Source organism: Pseudophryne corroboree, chromosome 11 (genome assembly GCF_028390025.1).
Source record: "Pseudophryne corroboree isolate aPseCor3 chromosome 11, aPseCor3.hap2, whole genome shotgun sequence".
NCBI classification, from domain to species: Eukaryota; Metazoa; Chordata; class Amphibia; order Anura; family Myobatrachidae; genus Pseudophryne; species Pseudophryne corroboree.
This window is the reverse complement of record NC_086454.1, coordinates 63,892,072-63,907,936: the sequence shown is the minus strand read 5'-3', so window position 1 is coordinate 63,907,936 and position 15,865 is coordinate 63,892,072. Positions and strand designations below refer to the sequence as shown.

General features: G+C 33.9%; 17 non-coding genes across 17 annotated transcripts; all 17 read right to left on the bottom strand.

Moving 5' to 3' along the window:
- Nucleotides 1–551: 551 nt before the first annotated feature.
- TRNAS-GCU (transfer RNA serine (anticodon GCU)) lies at nucleotides 552–633 on the bottom strand. Its single transcript has one exon. It is a non-coding gene; the product is annotated as a tRNA-Ser (tRNA).
- Nucleotides 634–1,405: 772 nt separating this feature from the next.
- Nucleotides 1,406–1,487, bottom strand: TRNAS-GCU (transfer RNA serine (anticodon GCU)). Its single transcript has one exon. It is a non-coding gene; the product is annotated as a tRNA-Ser (tRNA).
- Nucleotides 1,488–2,247: 760 nt separating this feature from the next.
- Nucleotides 2,248–2,329, bottom strand: TRNAS-GCU (transfer RNA serine (anticodon GCU)). Its single transcript has one exon. It is a non-coding gene; the product is annotated as a tRNA-Ser (tRNA).
- Nucleotides 2,330–3,083: 754 nt separating this feature from the next.
- On the bottom strand, nucleotides 3,084–3,165 carry TRNAS-GCU (transfer RNA serine (anticodon GCU)). The gene has a single exon. It is a non-coding gene; the product is annotated as a tRNA-Ser (tRNA).
- A 737-nt stretch (nucleotides 3,166–3,902) lies between these two features.
- On the bottom strand, nucleotides 3,903–3,984 carry TRNAS-GCU (transfer RNA serine (anticodon GCU)). The gene has a single exon. It is a non-coding gene; the product is annotated as a tRNA-Ser (tRNA).
- A 758-nt stretch (nucleotides 3,985–4,742) lies between these two features.
- On the bottom strand, nucleotides 4,743–4,824 carry TRNAS-GCU (transfer RNA serine (anticodon GCU)). The gene has a single exon. It is a non-coding gene; the product is annotated as a tRNA-Ser (tRNA).
- Nucleotides 4,825–5,562: 738 nt separating this feature from the next.
- On the bottom strand, nucleotides 5,563–5,644 carry TRNAS-GCU (transfer RNA serine (anticodon GCU)). Its single transcript has one exon. It is a non-coding gene; the product is annotated as a tRNA-Ser (tRNA).
- A 772-nt stretch (nucleotides 5,645–6,416) lies between these two features.
- Nucleotides 6,417–6,498, bottom strand: TRNAS-GCU (transfer RNA serine (anticodon GCU)). The gene has a single exon. It is a non-coding gene; the product is annotated as a tRNA-Ser (tRNA).
- A 748-nt stretch (nucleotides 6,499–7,246) lies between these two features.
- TRNAS-GCU (transfer RNA serine (anticodon GCU)) lies at nucleotides 7,247–7,328 on the bottom strand. Its single transcript has one exon. It is a non-coding gene; the product is annotated as a tRNA-Ser (tRNA).
- A 772-nt stretch (nucleotides 7,329–8,100) lies between these two features.
- TRNAS-GCU (transfer RNA serine (anticodon GCU)) lies at nucleotides 8,101–8,182 on the bottom strand. The gene has a single exon. It is a non-coding gene; the product is annotated as a tRNA-Ser (tRNA).
- A 752-nt stretch (nucleotides 8,183–8,934) lies between these two features.
- TRNAS-GCU (transfer RNA serine (anticodon GCU)) lies at nucleotides 8,935–9,016 on the bottom strand. The gene has a single exon. It is a non-coding gene; the product is annotated as a tRNA-Ser (tRNA).
- A 1,303-nt stretch (nucleotides 9,017–10,319) lies between these two features.
- TRNAS-GCU (transfer RNA serine (anticodon GCU)) lies at nucleotides 10,320–10,401 on the bottom strand. The gene has a single exon. It is a non-coding gene; the product is annotated as a tRNA-Ser (tRNA).
- A 769-nt stretch (nucleotides 10,402–11,170) lies between these two features.
- On the bottom strand, nucleotides 11,171–11,252 carry TRNAS-GCU (transfer RNA serine (anticodon GCU)). The gene has a single exon. It is a non-coding gene; the product is annotated as a tRNA-Ser (tRNA).
- Nucleotides 11,253–12,566: 1,314 nt separating this feature from the next.
- Nucleotides 12,567–12,648, bottom strand: TRNAS-GCU (transfer RNA serine (anticodon GCU)). Its single transcript has one exon. It is a non-coding gene; the product is annotated as a tRNA-Ser (tRNA).
- Nucleotides 12,649–13,421: 773 nt separating this feature from the next.
- Nucleotides 13,422–13,503, bottom strand: TRNAS-GCU (transfer RNA serine (anticodon GCU)). The gene has a single exon. It is a non-coding gene; the product is annotated as a tRNA-Ser (tRNA).
- A 748-nt stretch (nucleotides 13,504–14,251) lies between these two features.
- Nucleotides 14,252–14,333, bottom strand: TRNAS-GCU (transfer RNA serine (anticodon GCU)). The gene has a single exon. It is a non-coding gene; the product is annotated as a tRNA-Ser (tRNA).
- Nucleotides 14,334–15,080: 747 nt separating this feature from the next.
- Nucleotides 15,081–15,162, bottom strand: TRNAS-GCU (transfer RNA serine (anticodon GCU)). The gene has a single exon. It is a non-coding gene; the product is annotated as a tRNA-Ser (tRNA).
- Nucleotides 15,163–15,865: the final 703 nt, after the last annotated feature.

Genomic DNA, 15,865 nt, shown 5'->3' with positions numbered 1-15,865 from the left:
CTGGCCAATAACATGACCTTCTCTGTAAAAGTAATGTATTATTTTTCACTAAATGTGTTCTATGCTTGTCTTTAATGAAGTGACAGACTAAGTTTCATGAGTTACAGTAATTTGAAATATCTGCAAATATTACAAACATCACCATTTAGAGTTTGCTGTCACTGTAATGTAAACAAGAAAATTATGCAGGAATAAGGTTTAACCTATATTAAGGGCTTTTCTCTGCTCTAAATTTTTTTTAACTGCACCCCATATCAGTTTAACAAAGTTCAAGAAATGTCATAGACTTTAATTATCTAAAAATAAATCATTTTAACCTATACTTGTGAGCTAATCCACCATCATGGGGAAATAAAGCATTTGCAAAATAAATTCTAGATAGTAGTATTGACATTGCATGTTCAAATATCAAGACACTTGCTCATGTTTACCATCTTAAAGTAGACTTCTTGATTTGACTTGTTTATTTTGGCCATTTTTGTGTCAGCTTCACTTGCTGTTTATGAAGCAGTATTTGTAAAAATGCCTCTTCTACCTAAAGAGCATTATGACGACGAGGATGGGATTTGAACCCATGCGTGCAGAGCACAATGGATTAGCAGTCCATCGCCTTAACCACACTGCCACCTCGTCTCACTGGTATGCAAACTGGCAAACTTTCCAACACCACTTGTTATACTTCAAAGTCAATTCTTTATGTTTCTTTTAGATTGTGTCATTTTCACAATCACGAGCTTCATAGCAAGTTGACTTTCAACCATCCTTGGCTTTAGGAACATTTATTTAATTTTAACCGATACTTGTGAACAAATCCACCATCATCCACCTCACAAACAAAAATGATTTTTAATACTTCTGGCCAATAACATGACCTTATCTGTAAAAGTAATGTATTAATTTTCACTAAATGTGTTCTATGCTTGTCTTTAATGAAGTGACAGACTATTTTTCATGAGTTACAGTAATTTGAAATCTCTGCAAATATTACAAACATTACCATTTCGAGTTTGTGTCACTGTAATGTAAACAAGAAAATTATGCAGGAATAAGGTTTAACCTATATTAAGGGCTTTTATCTGCTGTAAAAATTTTCAACTGCACCCCATATCAGTTTAACGAAGCCCAAGAAATGTCATAGACTTTAATTATCTAAACATAAATTATTTTAACCTATACTTGTGAGCTAATACACCATCATGGGGAAATAAAGCATTTGCAAAATAAATTCTAGATAGTAGTATTGACATTGCATGTTCAAATATCAAGACACTTGCTCATGTTTACCATCTTAAAGTAGACTTCTTGATTTGACTTGTTTATTTAGGCCATTTTTATGTCAGCTTCACTTGCTGGTTTATGAAGCAGTATTTGTAAAAATGCCTCTTCTACCTAAAGAGCATTGTGACGACGAGGATGGGATTTGAACCCATGCATGCAAAGCACAATGGATTAGCAGTGCATCGCCTTAACCACTCGGCCACCTCGTCTCACTGGTATGCAATCTGGCAAACTTTCCAACACCACTTGTTATGCTTCAAAGTCAATTCTTTATGTTTCTTTTAGATTGTGTCATTTTCACAATCACGAGCTTCATAGCAAGTTGACTTTCAAATATCCTTGGCTTTAGGAACATTTATTTAATTTTAACCGATACTTGTGAACAAATCCACCATCATCCACCTCACAAACAAAAATGATTTTTAATACTTCTGGCCAATAACATGACCTTCTCTGTAAAAGTAATGTATTATTTTTCACTAAATGTGTTCTATGCTTGTCTTTAATGAAGTGACAGATTAAGTTTCATGAGTTACAGTAATTTGAAATATCTGCAAATATTACAAACATCACCATTTAGAGTTTGCTGTCACTGTAATGTAAACAAGAAAATTATGCAGGAATAAGGTTTAACCTAATTTAAGGGCTTTTCTCTGCTCTAAATTTTTTTTAACTGCACCCCATATCAGTTTAACAAAGTTCAAGAAATGTCATAGACTTTAATTATCTAAAAATAAATCATTTTAACCTATACTTGTGAGCTAATCCACCATCATGGGGAAATAAAGCATTTGCAAAATAAATTCTAGATAGTAGTATTGACATTGCATGTTCAAATATCAAGACACTTGCTCATGTTTACCATCTTAAAGTAGACTTCTTGATTTTGATCATTTTTGTGTCAGCTTCACTTGCTGTTTATGAAGCAGTATTTGTAAAAATGCCTCTTCTACCTAAAGAGCATTGTGACGACGAGTATGGGATTTTAACCCATGCGTGCAGAGCACAATTGATTAGCAGTCCATCGCCTTAACCACTCGGCCACCTCGTCTCACTGGTATGCAATATGGCAAACTTTCCAACACCACTTGTTATACTTCAAAGTCAATTCTTTATGTTCTTGTAGATTGTGTAATTTTCACAATCACGAGCTTGATAGCAAGTTGACTTTCAACCATCCTTGGCTTTAGGAACATTTATTTATTTTTAACCGAAACTTGTGAACAAATCCACCATCACCCACCTCACAAACAAAAATGATTTTTAATACTTCTGGCCAATAACATGACCTTCTCTGTAAAAGTAATGTATTAATTTTCACTAAATGTGTTCTATGCTTGTCTTTAATGAAGTGACAGACTATGTTACATGAGTTACAGTAATTTCAAATCTCTGCAAATATTACAAACATCACCATTTAGAGTTTGCTGTCACTGTAATGTAAACAAGAAAATTATGCAGGAATAAGGTTTAACCTATATTAAGGGCTCTGCTGTAAAAAAAATTTAACTGCATCCCATATCAGTTTAACAAAGCCCAAGAAATGTCATAGACTTTAATTATCTAAACATAAATCATTTTAACCTATACTTGTGAGCTAATCCACCATCATGGGGGATAAAGCATTTGCAAAATAAATTCTAGATAGTAGTATTGACATTGCATGTTCAAATATCAAGACACTTGCTCATGTTTACCATCTTAAAGTAGACTTCTTGATTTAGGCCATTTTTGGGTCAGCTTCACTTGCTGGTTTATGAAGCAGTATTTGTAAAAATGCCTCTTCTACCTAAAGAGCATTGTGACGACGAGGATGGGATTCGAACCCATGCGTGCAAAGCACAATGGATTAGCAGTCCATCGCCTTAACCACTCGGCCACCTCGTCTTACTGGTATGCAATCTGGCAAACTTTCCAACACCACTTGTTATACTTCAAAGTCAATTCTTTATGTTCTTGTAGATTATGTCATTTTCACAATCACGAGCTTGATAGTAAGTCGACTTTCAACCATCCTTGGCTTTAGGAACATTTATTTAATTTTAACCGATACTTGTGAACAAATCCACCTCACAAACAAAAATGATTTTTAATACTTCTGGCCAATAACATGACCTTCTCTGTAAAAGTAATGTATTACTTTTCACTAAATGTGTTCTATGCTTGTCTTTAATGAAGTGACAGATTAAGTTTCATGAGTTACAGTAATTTGAAATATCTGCAAATATTACAAACATCACCATTTAGAGTTTGCTGTCACTGTAATGTAAACAAGAAAATTATGCAGGAATAAGGTTTAACCTATATTAAGGTCTCTGCTGTAAAAAAAAATTAACTGCATCCCATATCAGTTAACAAAGCCCAAGAAATGTCATAGACTTTAATTATCTAAACATAAATCATTTCAACCTATACTTGTGAGCTAATCCACCATCATGGGGGATAAAGCATTTGCAAAATAAATTCTAGATAGTAGTATTGACATTGCATGTTCAAATATCAAGACACTTGCTCATGTTTACCATCTTAAAGTAGACTTCTTGATTTGACTTGCTTCTTTTGGCCATTTGTGTGTCAGTAGCAGTATTTGTAAAAATGCCTTTTCTACCTAAAAAGTATAGTGACGACGAGGATGGGATTTGAACCCATGCGTACATAGCACAATGGATTAGCAGTCCATCGCCTTAACCACTCGGCCACCTTGTCTCACTGGTATGCAATCAGGCAAACTTTCCAACACCACTTGTTATACTTCAAAGTCAATTCTTTATGTTCTTGTAGATTGTGTCATTTTCACAATCACGAGCTTGATAGCAAGTTGACTTTCAACCATCCTTGGCTTTAGGAACATTTATTTAATTTTAACCGATACTTGTGAACAAATCCACCATCATCCACCTCACAAACAAAAATGATTTTTAATACTTATGGCCAATAACATGACCTTCTCTGTAAAAGTAATGTATTAATTTTCACTAAATGTGTTCTATGCTTGTCTTTAATGAAGTGACAGACTATTTTTCATGAGTTACAGTAATGTGAAATCTCTACAAATATTACAAACATCACCATTTCGAGTTTGCTGTCACTGTAATGTAAACAAGAAAATTATGCAGGAATAAGGTTTAACCTATATTAAGGGCTTTTCTCTGCTGTAAATTTTTTTAACTGCACCCCATATCAGTTTAACAAAGCCCAAGAAATGTCATAGACTTTAATTATCTAAACATAAATTATTTTAACCTATACTTGTGAGCTAATCCACCATCATGGGGGATAAAGCATTTGCAAAATAAATTCTAGATAGTAGTATTGACATTGCATGTTCAAATATCAAGACACTTGCTCATGTTTACCATCTTAAAGTAGACTTCTTGATTTAGGCCATTTTTGGGTCAGCTTCACTTGCTGGTTTATGAAGCAGTATTTGTAAAAATGCCTCTTCTACCTAAAGAGCATTGTGACGACGAGGATGGGATTCGAACCCATGCGTGCAAAGCACAATGGATTAGCAGTCCATCGCCTTAACCACTCGGCCACCTCGTCTCACTGGTATGCAATCTGGCAAACTTTCCAACACCACTTGTTATACTTCAAAGTCAATTCTTTATGTTCTTGTAGATTATGTCATTTTCACAATCACGAGCTTGATAGTAAGTCGACTTTCAACCATCCTTGGCTTTAGGAACATTTATTTAATTTTAACCGATACTTGTGAACAAATCCACCTCACAAACAAAAATGATTTTTAATACTTCTGGCCAATAACATGACCTTCTCTGTAAAAGTAATGTATTACTTTTCACTAAATGTGTTCTATGCTTGTCTTTAATGAAGTGACAGATTAAGTTTCATGAGTTACAGTAATTTGAAATATCTGCAAATATTACAAACATCACCATTTAGAGTTTGCTGTCACTGTAATGTAAACAAGAAAATTATGCAGGAATAAGGTTTAACCTATATTAAGGTCTCTGCTGTAAAAAAAAATTAACTGCATCCCATATCAGTTTAACAAAGCCGAAGAAATGTCATAGACTTTAATTATCTAAACATAAATCATTTTAACCTATACTTGTGAGCTAATCCACCATCATGGGGGATAAAGCATTTGCAAAATAAATTCTAGATAGTAGTATTGACATTGCATGTTCAAATATCAAGACACTTGCTCATGTTTACCATCTTAAAGTAGACTTCTTGATTTGACTTGTTTCTTTTGGCCATTTGTGTGTCAGTAGCAGTATTTGTAAAAATGCCTTTTCTACCTAAAAAGTATAGTGACGACGAGGATGGGATTTGAACCCATGCGTACATAGCACAATGGATTAGCAGTCCATCGCCTTAACCACTCGGCCACCTCGTCTCACTGGTATGCCATCTGGCAAACTTTCTAACACCACTTGTTATACTTCAAAGTCAATTCTTTATGTTCTTGTAGATTGTGTCATTTTCACAATCACGAGCTTGATAGCAAGTCGACTTTCAATCATCCTTGGCTTTAGGAACATTTATTTAATTTTAACTGATACTTGTGAACAAATCTACCATCATCCACCTCACAAACAAAAATGATTTTTAATACTTCTGGCCAATAACATGACCTTCTCTGTAAAAGTAATGTATTATTTTTCACTAAATGTGTTCTATGCTTGTCTTTAATGAAGTGACAGATTAAGTTTCATGAGTTACAGTAATTTGAAATATCTGCAAATATTACAAACATCACCATTTAGAGTTTGCTGTCACTGTAATGTAAACAAGAAAATTATGCAGGAATAAGGTTTAACCTATATTAAGGGCTTTTCTCTGCTCTAAATTTTTTTTAACTGCACCCCATATCAGTTTAACAAAGTTCAAGAAATGTCATAGACTTTAATTATCTAAAAATAAATCATTTTAACCTATACTTGTGAGCTAATCCACCATCATGGGGAAATAAAGCATTTGCAAAATAAATTCTAGATAGTAGTATTGACATTGCATGTTCAAATATCAAGACACTTGCTCATGTTTACCATCTTAAAGTAGACTTCTTGATTTGACTTGTTTATTTTGGTCATTTTTGTGTCAGCTTCACTTGCTGTTTATGAAGCAGTATTTGTAAAAATTCCTCTTCTACCTAAAGAGCATTGTGACGACGAGGATGGGATTATAACCCATGCGTGCAGAGCACAATTGATTAGCAGTCCATCGCCTTAACCACTCGGCCACCTCGTCTCACTGGTATGCAATATGGCAAACTTTCCAACACCACTTGTTATACTTCAAAGTCAATTCTTTATGTTCTTGTAGATTGTGTAATTTTCACAATCACGAGCTTGATAGCAAGTTGACTTTCAACCATCCTTGGCTTTAGGAACATTTATTTATTTTTAACCGAAACTTGTGAACAAATCCACCATCACCCACCTCACAAACAAAAATGATTTTTAATACTTCTGGCCAATAACATGACCTTCTCTGTAAAAGTAATGTATTAATTTTCACTAAATGTGTTCTATGCTTGTCTTTAATGAAGTGACAGACTATGTTACATGAGTTACAGTAATTTCAAATCTCTGCAAATATTACAAACATCACCATTTAGAGTTTGCTGTCACTGTAATGTAAACAAGAAAATTATGCAGGAATAAGGTTTAACCTATATTAAGGGCTCTGCTGTAAAAAAATTTTAACTGCATCCCATATCAGTTTAACAAAGCCCAAGAAATGTCATAGACTTTAATTATCTAAACATAAATCATTTTAACCTATACTTGTGAGCTAATCCACCATCATGGGGGATAAAGCATTTGCAAAATAAATTCTAGATAGTAGTATTGACATTGCATGTTCAAATATCAAGACACTTGCTCATGTTTACCATCTTAAAGTAGACTTCTTGATTTGACTTGTTTATTTTGGCCATTTGTGTGTCAGTAGCAGTATTTGTAAAAATGCCTCTTCTACCTAAAAAGTATTGTGACGACAAGGATGGGATTTGAACCCATGGGTACAGAGCACAATGGATTAGCAGTCCATCGCCTTAACCACTCGGCCACCTCGTCTCACTGGTATGCAATCTGGCAAACTTTCCAACACCACTTGTTATACTTCAAAGTCAATTCTTTATGTTCTTGTAGATTGTGTAATTTTCACAATCACGAGCTTGATAGCAAGTTGACTTTCAACCATCCTTGGCTTTAGGAACATTTATTTAATTTTAACCGATACTTGTGAACAAATCCACCATCATCCACCTCACAAACAAAAATGATTTTTAATACTTCTGGCCAATAACATGACCTTCTCTGTAAAAGTAATGTATTAATTTTCACTAAATGTGTTCTATGCTTGTTTTTAATTAAATGACAGACTATGTTTCATGAGTTACAGTAATTTGAAATCTCTGCAAATATTACAAACATCACCATTTCGAGTTTGCTGTCACTGTAATGTAAACAAGAAAATTATGCAGGAATAAGGTTTAACCTATATTAAGGGCTTTTCTCTGCTGTCAATTTTTTTAACTGCACCCCATATCAGTTTAACAAAGCCCAAGAAATGTCATAGACTTTAATTATCTAAACATAAATTATTTTAACCTATACTTGTGAGCTAATCCACCGTCATGGGGAAATAAAGCATTTGCAAAATAAATTCTAGATAGTAGTATTGACATTGCATGTTCAAATATCAAGACACTTGCTCATGTTTACCATCTAAAAGTAGACTTCTTGATTTGACTTGTTTATTTAGGCCATTTTTGTGTCAGCTTCACTTGCTGGTTTATGAAGCAGTATTTGTAAAAATGCCTCTTCTACCGAAAGAGCATTGTGATGACGAGGATGGGATCTGAACCCATGCGTTCAGAGCACAATGGATTAGCAGTCCAGCGCCTTAACCACTCGGCCACCTCGTCTCACTGGTATGCAATCTGGCAAACTTTCCAACACCACTTGTTATACTTCAAAGTCAATTCTTTATGTTCTTGTAGATTGTGTCATTTTCACAATCACGAGCTTGATAGCAAGTTGACTTTCAACCATCCTTGGCTTTAGGAACATTTATTTAATTTTAACCGATACTTGTGAACAAATCCACCATCATCCACCTCACAAACAAAAATGATTTTTAATACTTATGGCCAATAACATGACCTTCTCTGTAAAAGTAATGTATTAATTTTCACTAAATGTGTTCTATGCTTGTCTTTAATGTAGTGACAGACTATTTTTCATGAGTTACAGTAATGTGAAATCTCTGCAAATATTACAAACATCACCATTTCGAGTTTGCTGTCACTGTAATGTAAACAAGAAAATTATGCAGGAATAAGGTTTAACCTATATTAAGGGCTTTTCTCTGCTGTAAATTTTTTTAACTGCACCCCATATCAGTTTAACAAAGCCCAAGAAATGTCATAGACTTTAATTATCTAAACATAAATTATTTTAACCTATACTTGTGAGCTAATCCACCATCATGGGGAAATAAAGCATTTGCAAAATAAATCTAGATAGTAGTATTGACATTGCATGTTCAAATATCAAGACACTTGCTCATGTTTACCATCTTAAAGTAAACTTCTTGATTTGACTTGTTTATTTTGGCCATTTGTGTGTCAGTAGCAGTATTTGTAAAAATGCCTCTTCTACCTAAAGAGCATCATGACGACGAGGATCGGATTTGAACCCATGCGTGCAGAGCACAATGGATTAGCAGTCCATCGCCTTAACCACTCGGCCACCTCGTCTCACTGGTATGCAATCTGGCAAACTTTCCAACACCACTTGTTATACTTCAAAGTCAATTCTTTATGTTCTTGTAGATTGTGTCATTTTCACAATCACGAGCTTGATAGCAAGTTGACTTTCAACCATCCTTGGCTTTAGGAACATTTATTTTTTTTTAACCGAAACTTGTGAACAAATCCACCATCACCCACCTCACAAACAAAAATGATTTTTAATACTTCTGGCCAATAACATGACCTTCTCTGTAAAAGTAATGTATTAATTTTCACTAAATGTGTTCTATGCTTGTCTTTAATGAAGTGACAGACTATTTTTCATGAGTTACAGTAATTTGAAATCTCTGCAAATATTACAAACATCACCATTTCGAGTTTGCTGTCACTGTAATGTAAACAAGAAAATTATGCAGGAATAAGGTTTAACCTATATTAAGGGCTTTTATCTGCTGTAAAAATTTTTAACTGCACCCCATGTCAGTTTAACAAAGCCCAAGAAATGTCATAGACTTTAATTATCTAAACATAAATCATTTTAACCTATACTTGTGAGCTAATCCACCATCATGGGGGATAAAGCATTTGCAAAATAAATTCTAGATAGTAGTATTGACATTGCATGTTCAAATATCAAATATCAAGACACTTGCTCATGTTTACCATCTTAAAGTAGACTTTCAACCATCCTTGGCTTTAGGAACATTTATTTAATTTTTACTGATACTTGTGAACAAATCCACCATCATCCACCTCACAAACAAAAATGATTTTTAATTCTTCTGGCCAATAACATGACCTTCTCTGTAAAAGTAATGTAATAATTTTCACTAAATGTGTTCTATGCTTGTCTTTAATGTAGTGACAGACTATGTTACATGAGTTACAGTTATTTGAAATCTCTGCAAATATTACAAACATCACCATTTAGAGTTTGCTGTCACTGTAATGTAAACAAGAAAATTATGCAGGAATAAGGTTTAACCTATATTAAGGGCTCTGCTGTAAAAAAATGTTAACTGCATCCCATATCAGTTTAACAAAGCCCAAGAAATGTCATAGACTTTAATTATCTAAAAATAAATCATTTTAACCTATACTTGTGAGCTAATCCACCATCATGGGGGATAAAGCATTTGCAAAATAAATTCTAGATAGTAGTATTGACATTGCATGTTCAAATATCAAGACACTTGCTCATGTTTACCATCTTAAAGTAGACTTCTTGATTTGACTTGTTTATTTTGGCCATTTGTGTGTCAGTAGCAGTATTTGTAAAAATGCCTCTTCTACCTAAAGAGCATCATGACGACGAGGATGGGATTTGAACCCATGCGTGCAGAGCACAATTGATTAGCAGTCCATCGCCTTAACCACTCGGCCACCTCGTCTCACTGGTATGCAATCTGGCAAACTTTCCAACACCACTTGTTATACTTCAAAGTCAATTCTTTATGTTCTTGTAGATTGTGTCATTTTCACAATCACGAGCTTGATAGCAAGTCGACTTTCAACCATCCTTGGCTTTAGGAACATTTATTTAATTTTAACCGATACTTGTGAACAAATCCACCATCATCCACCTCACAAACAAAAATGATTTTTAATACTTCTGGCCAATAACATGACCTCTGTAAAAGTAATGTATTAATTTTCACTAAATGTGTTCTATGCTTGTCTTTAATTAAATGACAGACTATGTTTCATGAGTTACAGTAATTTGAAATCTCTGCAAATATTACAAACATCACCATTTCGAGTTTGCTGTCACTGTAATGTAAACAAGAAAATTATGCAGGAATAAGGTTTAACCTATATTAAGGGCTTTTCTCTGCTGTCAATTTTTTTAACTGCACCCTATATCAGTTTAACAAAGCCCAAGAAATGTCATAGACTTTAATTATCTAAACATAAATTATTTTAACCTATACTTGTGAGCTAATCCACCATCATGGGGAAATAAAGCATTTGCAAAATAAATTCTAGATAGTAGTATTGACATTGCATGTTCAAATATCAAGACACTTGCTCATGTTTACCATCTTAAAGTAGACTTCTTGATTTGACTTGTTTATTTAGGCCATTTTTGTGTCAGCTTCACTTGCTGGTTTATGAAGCAGTATTTGTAAAAATGCCTCTTCTACCTAAAGAGCATTGTGACGACGAGGATGGGATTTTATCCCATGCGTGCAGAGCACAATGGATTAGCAGTCCATCGCCTTAACCACTCGGCCACCTCGTCTCACTGGTATGCAATCTGTCAAACTTTCCAACACCACTTGTTATACTTCAAAGTCAATTCTTTATGTTCTTGTAGATTGTGTCATTTTCACAATCACGAGCTTCATAGCAAGTTGACTTTCAACCATCCTTGGCTTTAGGAACATTTATTTAATTTTAACCGATACTTGTGAACAAATCCACCTTCATCCACCTCACAAACAAAAATTATTTTTAATACTTCTGGCCAATTACATGACCTTCTCTGTAAAAGTAATGTATTAATTTTCACTAAATGTGTTCTATGCTTGTCTTTAATGAAGTGACAGACTATTTTTCATGAGTTACAGTAATTTGAAATCTCTGCAAATATTACAAACATCACCATTTCGAGTTTGCTGTCACTGTAATGTAAACAAGAAAATTATGCAGGAATAAGGTTTAACCTATATTAAGGGCTTTTAACTGCTGTAAAAAAATTTAACTGCACCCCATATCAGTTTAACAAAGCCCAAGAAATGTCATAGACTTTAATTATCTAAACATAAATCATTTTAACCTATACTTGTGAGCTAATCCACCATCATGGGGGATAAAGCATTTGCAAAATAAATTCTAGATAGTAGTATTAACATTGCATGTTCAAATATCAAATATCAAGACACTTGCTCATGTTTACCATCTTAAAGTAGACTTTCAACCATCCTTGGCTTTAGGAACATTTATTTAATTTTTACTGATACTTGTGAACAAATCCACCATCATCCACCTCACAAACAAAAATTATTTTTAATTCTTCTGGCCAATAACATGACCTTCTCTTTAAAAGTAATGTAATAATTTTCACTAAATGTGTTCTATGCTTGTCTTTAATGAAGTGACAGACTATGTTACATGAGTTACAGTAATTTGAAATCTCTGCAAATATTACAAACATCACCATTTAGAGTTTGCTGTCACTGTAATGTAAACAAGAAAATGATGCAGGAATAAGTTTTAACCTATATTAAGGGCTTTTCTCTGCTGTAAATTTTTTTAACTGCACCCCATATCAGTTTAACAAAGCCCAAGAAATGACTTAGACTTTAATTATCTAAACATAAATTATGTTAACCTATACTACTGAGCTAATCCACCATCATGGGGAAATAAAGCATTTGCAAAATAAATTCTAGATAGTAGTATTTACATTGCATGTTCAAATATCAAGACACTTGCTCATGTTTACCATCTTAATGTAGACTTCTTGATTTGACTTGTTTATTTTGGCCATTTGTTTGTCAGCTTTTGTAGCAGTATTTGTAAAAATGCCTCTTCTACCTAAAAAGCATTCTAACGAGGAGGATGGGATTTGAACCCATGCGTGCAGAGCATAATGGATTAGCAGTCCATCGCCTTAACCACTCGGCCACCTCGTCTCACTGGTATGCAACCAGGCAAACTTTCCAACACCACTTGTTATACTTCAAAGTCAATTCTTTATGTTCTTGTAGATTGTGTCATTTTCACAATCACGAGCTTGATAGCAAGTTGACTTTCAACCATCCTTGGCTTTAGATACATTTATTTAATTTTAACTGATACTTGTGAACAAATCTACCATCATCCACCTCACAAACAAAAATGATTTTTAATACTTCTAGCCAATAACATGACCTTCTCTGTAAAAGTAATGTATTATTTTTCACTAAATATGTTCTATGCTTGTCTTTAATGAAGTGACAGACTAAGTTTCATGAGTTACAGTAATTTGAAATCTCTGCAAATATTACAAACATCACCATTTAGAGTTTGCTGTCACTGTAATGTAAACAAGAAAATTATGCAGGAATAAGGTTTAACCTATATTAAGGGCTTTTCTCTGCTCTAAATTTTTTTTAACTGCACCCCATATCAGTTTAACAAAGCCCAAGAAATGTCATAGACTTTAATTATGTAAACATAAATCATTTTAACCTATACTTGTGAGCTAATCCACCATCATGGGGAAATAAAGCATTTGCAAAATAAATTCTAGATAGTAGTATTGACATTGCATGTTCAAATATCAAGACACTTGCTCATGTTTACCATCTTAAAGTAGACTTCTTGATTTGACTTGTTTATTTTGGTCATTTTTGTGTCAGCTTCACTTGCTGGTTTATGAAGCAGTATTTGTAAAAATGCCTCTTCTACCTAAAGAGCATTGTGACGACGAGGATGGGATTTTAACCCATGCGTGCAGAGCACAATGGATTAGCAGTCCATCGCCTTAACCACTCGGCCACCTCGTCTCACTGGTATGCAATCTGGCAAACTTTCCAACACCACTTGTTATACTTCAAAGTCAATTCTTTATGTTCTTGTAGATTGTGTCATTTTCACAATCACGAGCTTGATAGCAAGTTGACTTTCAACCATCCTTGGCTTTAGGAACATTTATTTATTTTTAACCGAAACTTGTGAACAAATCCACCATCACCCACCTCACAAACAAAAATGATTTTTAATACTTCTGTCCAATAACATGACCTTCTCTGTAAAAGTAATGTATTAATTTTCACTAAATGTGTTCTATGCTTGTCTTTAATGAAGTGACAGACTATGTTACATGAGTTACAGTAATTTCAAATCTCTGCAAATATTACAAACATCACCATTTAGAGTTTGCTGTCACTGTAATGTAAACAAGAAAATTATGCAGGAATAAGGTTTAACCTATATTAAGGGCTCTGCTGTAAAAAATGTTTAACTGCATCCCATATCAGTTTAACAAAGCCCAAGAAATGTCATAGACTTTAATTATCTAAACATAAATCATTTTAACCTATACTTGTGAGCTAATCCACCATCATGGGGAAATAAAGCATTTGCAAAATAAATTCTAGATAGTAGTATTGACATTGCATGTTCAAATATCAAGACACTTGCTCATGTTTACCATCTTAAAGTAGACTTCTTGATTTGACTTGTTTATTTTGGCCTTTGTGTGTCAGTAGCAGTATTTGTAAAAATGCCTCTTCTACCTAAAGAGCATTGTGACGACAAGGATGGGATTTGAACCCATGCGTGCAGAGCACAATGGATTAGCAGGCCATCGCCTTAACCACTCGGCCACCTCGTCTCACTGGTATGCAATCTGGCAAACTTTCCAACACCACTTGTTATACTTCAAAGTCAATTCTTTATGTTCTTGTAGATTGTGTCATTTTCACAATCACGAGCTTGATAGCAAGTTGACTTTCAACCATCCTTGGCTTTAGGAACATTTATTTATTTTTAACCGAAACTTGTGAACAAATCCACCATCACCCACCTCACAAACAAAAATGATTTTTAATACTTCTGGCCAATAACATGACCTTCTCTGTAAAAGTAATGTATTAATTTTCACTAAATGTGTTCTATGCTTGTCTTTAATGAAGTGACAGACTATGTTACATGAGTTACAGTAATTTCAAATCTCTGCAAATATTACAAACATCGCCATTTAGAGTTTGCTGTCACTGTAATGTAAACAAGAAAATTATGCAGGAATAAGGTTTAACCTATATTAAGGGCTCTGCTGTAAAAAATTTTTAACTGCATCCCATATCAGTTTAACAAAGCCCAAGAAATGTCATAGACTTTAATTATCTAAACATAAATCATTTTAACCTATACTTGTGAGCTAATCCACCATCATGGGGGATAAAGCATTTGCAAAATAAATTCTAGATAGTAGTATTGACATTGCATGTTCAAATATCAAGACACTTGCTCATGTTTACCATCTTAAAGTAGACTTCTTGATTTGACTTGTTTATTTTGGCCTTTGTGTGTCAGTAGCAGTATTTGTAAAAATGCCTCTTCTACCTAAAGAGCATTGTGACGACGAGGATGGGATTTGAACCCATGCGTGCAGAGCACAATGGATTAGCAGTCCATCGCCTTAACCACTCGGCCACCTCGTCTCACTGGTATGCAATCTGGCAAACTTTCCAACACCACTTGTTATACTTCAAAGTCAATTCTTTATGTTCTTGTAGATTGTGTCATTTTCACAATCACGAGCTTGATAGCAAGTTGACTTTCAACCATCCTTGGCTTTAGGAACATTTATTTTTTTTTAACCGAAACTTGTGAACAAATCCACCATCACCCACCTCACAAACAAAAATGATTTTTAATACTTCTGGCCAATAACATGACCTTCTCTGTAAAAGTAATGTATTAATTTTCACTAAATGTGTTCTATGCTTGTCTTTAATGAAGTGACAGACTATGTTACATGAGTTACAGTAATTTCAAATCTCTGCAAATATTACAAACATCACCATTTAGAGTTTGCTGTCACTGTAATGTAAACAAGAAAATTATGCAGGAATAAGGTTTAACCTATATTAAGGGCTCTGCTGTAAAAATTTTTTAACTGCATCCCATATCAGTTTAACAAAGCCCAAGAAATGTCATAGACTTTAATTATCTAAACATAAATCATTTTAACCTATACTTGCGAGCTAATCCACCATCATGGGGGATAAAGCATTTGCAAAATAAATTCTAAATAGTAGTATTGACATTGCATGTTCAAATATCAAGACACTTGCTCATGTTTACCATCTTAAAGTAGACTTCTTGATTTGACTTGTTTATTTTGGCCATTTGTGTGTCAGT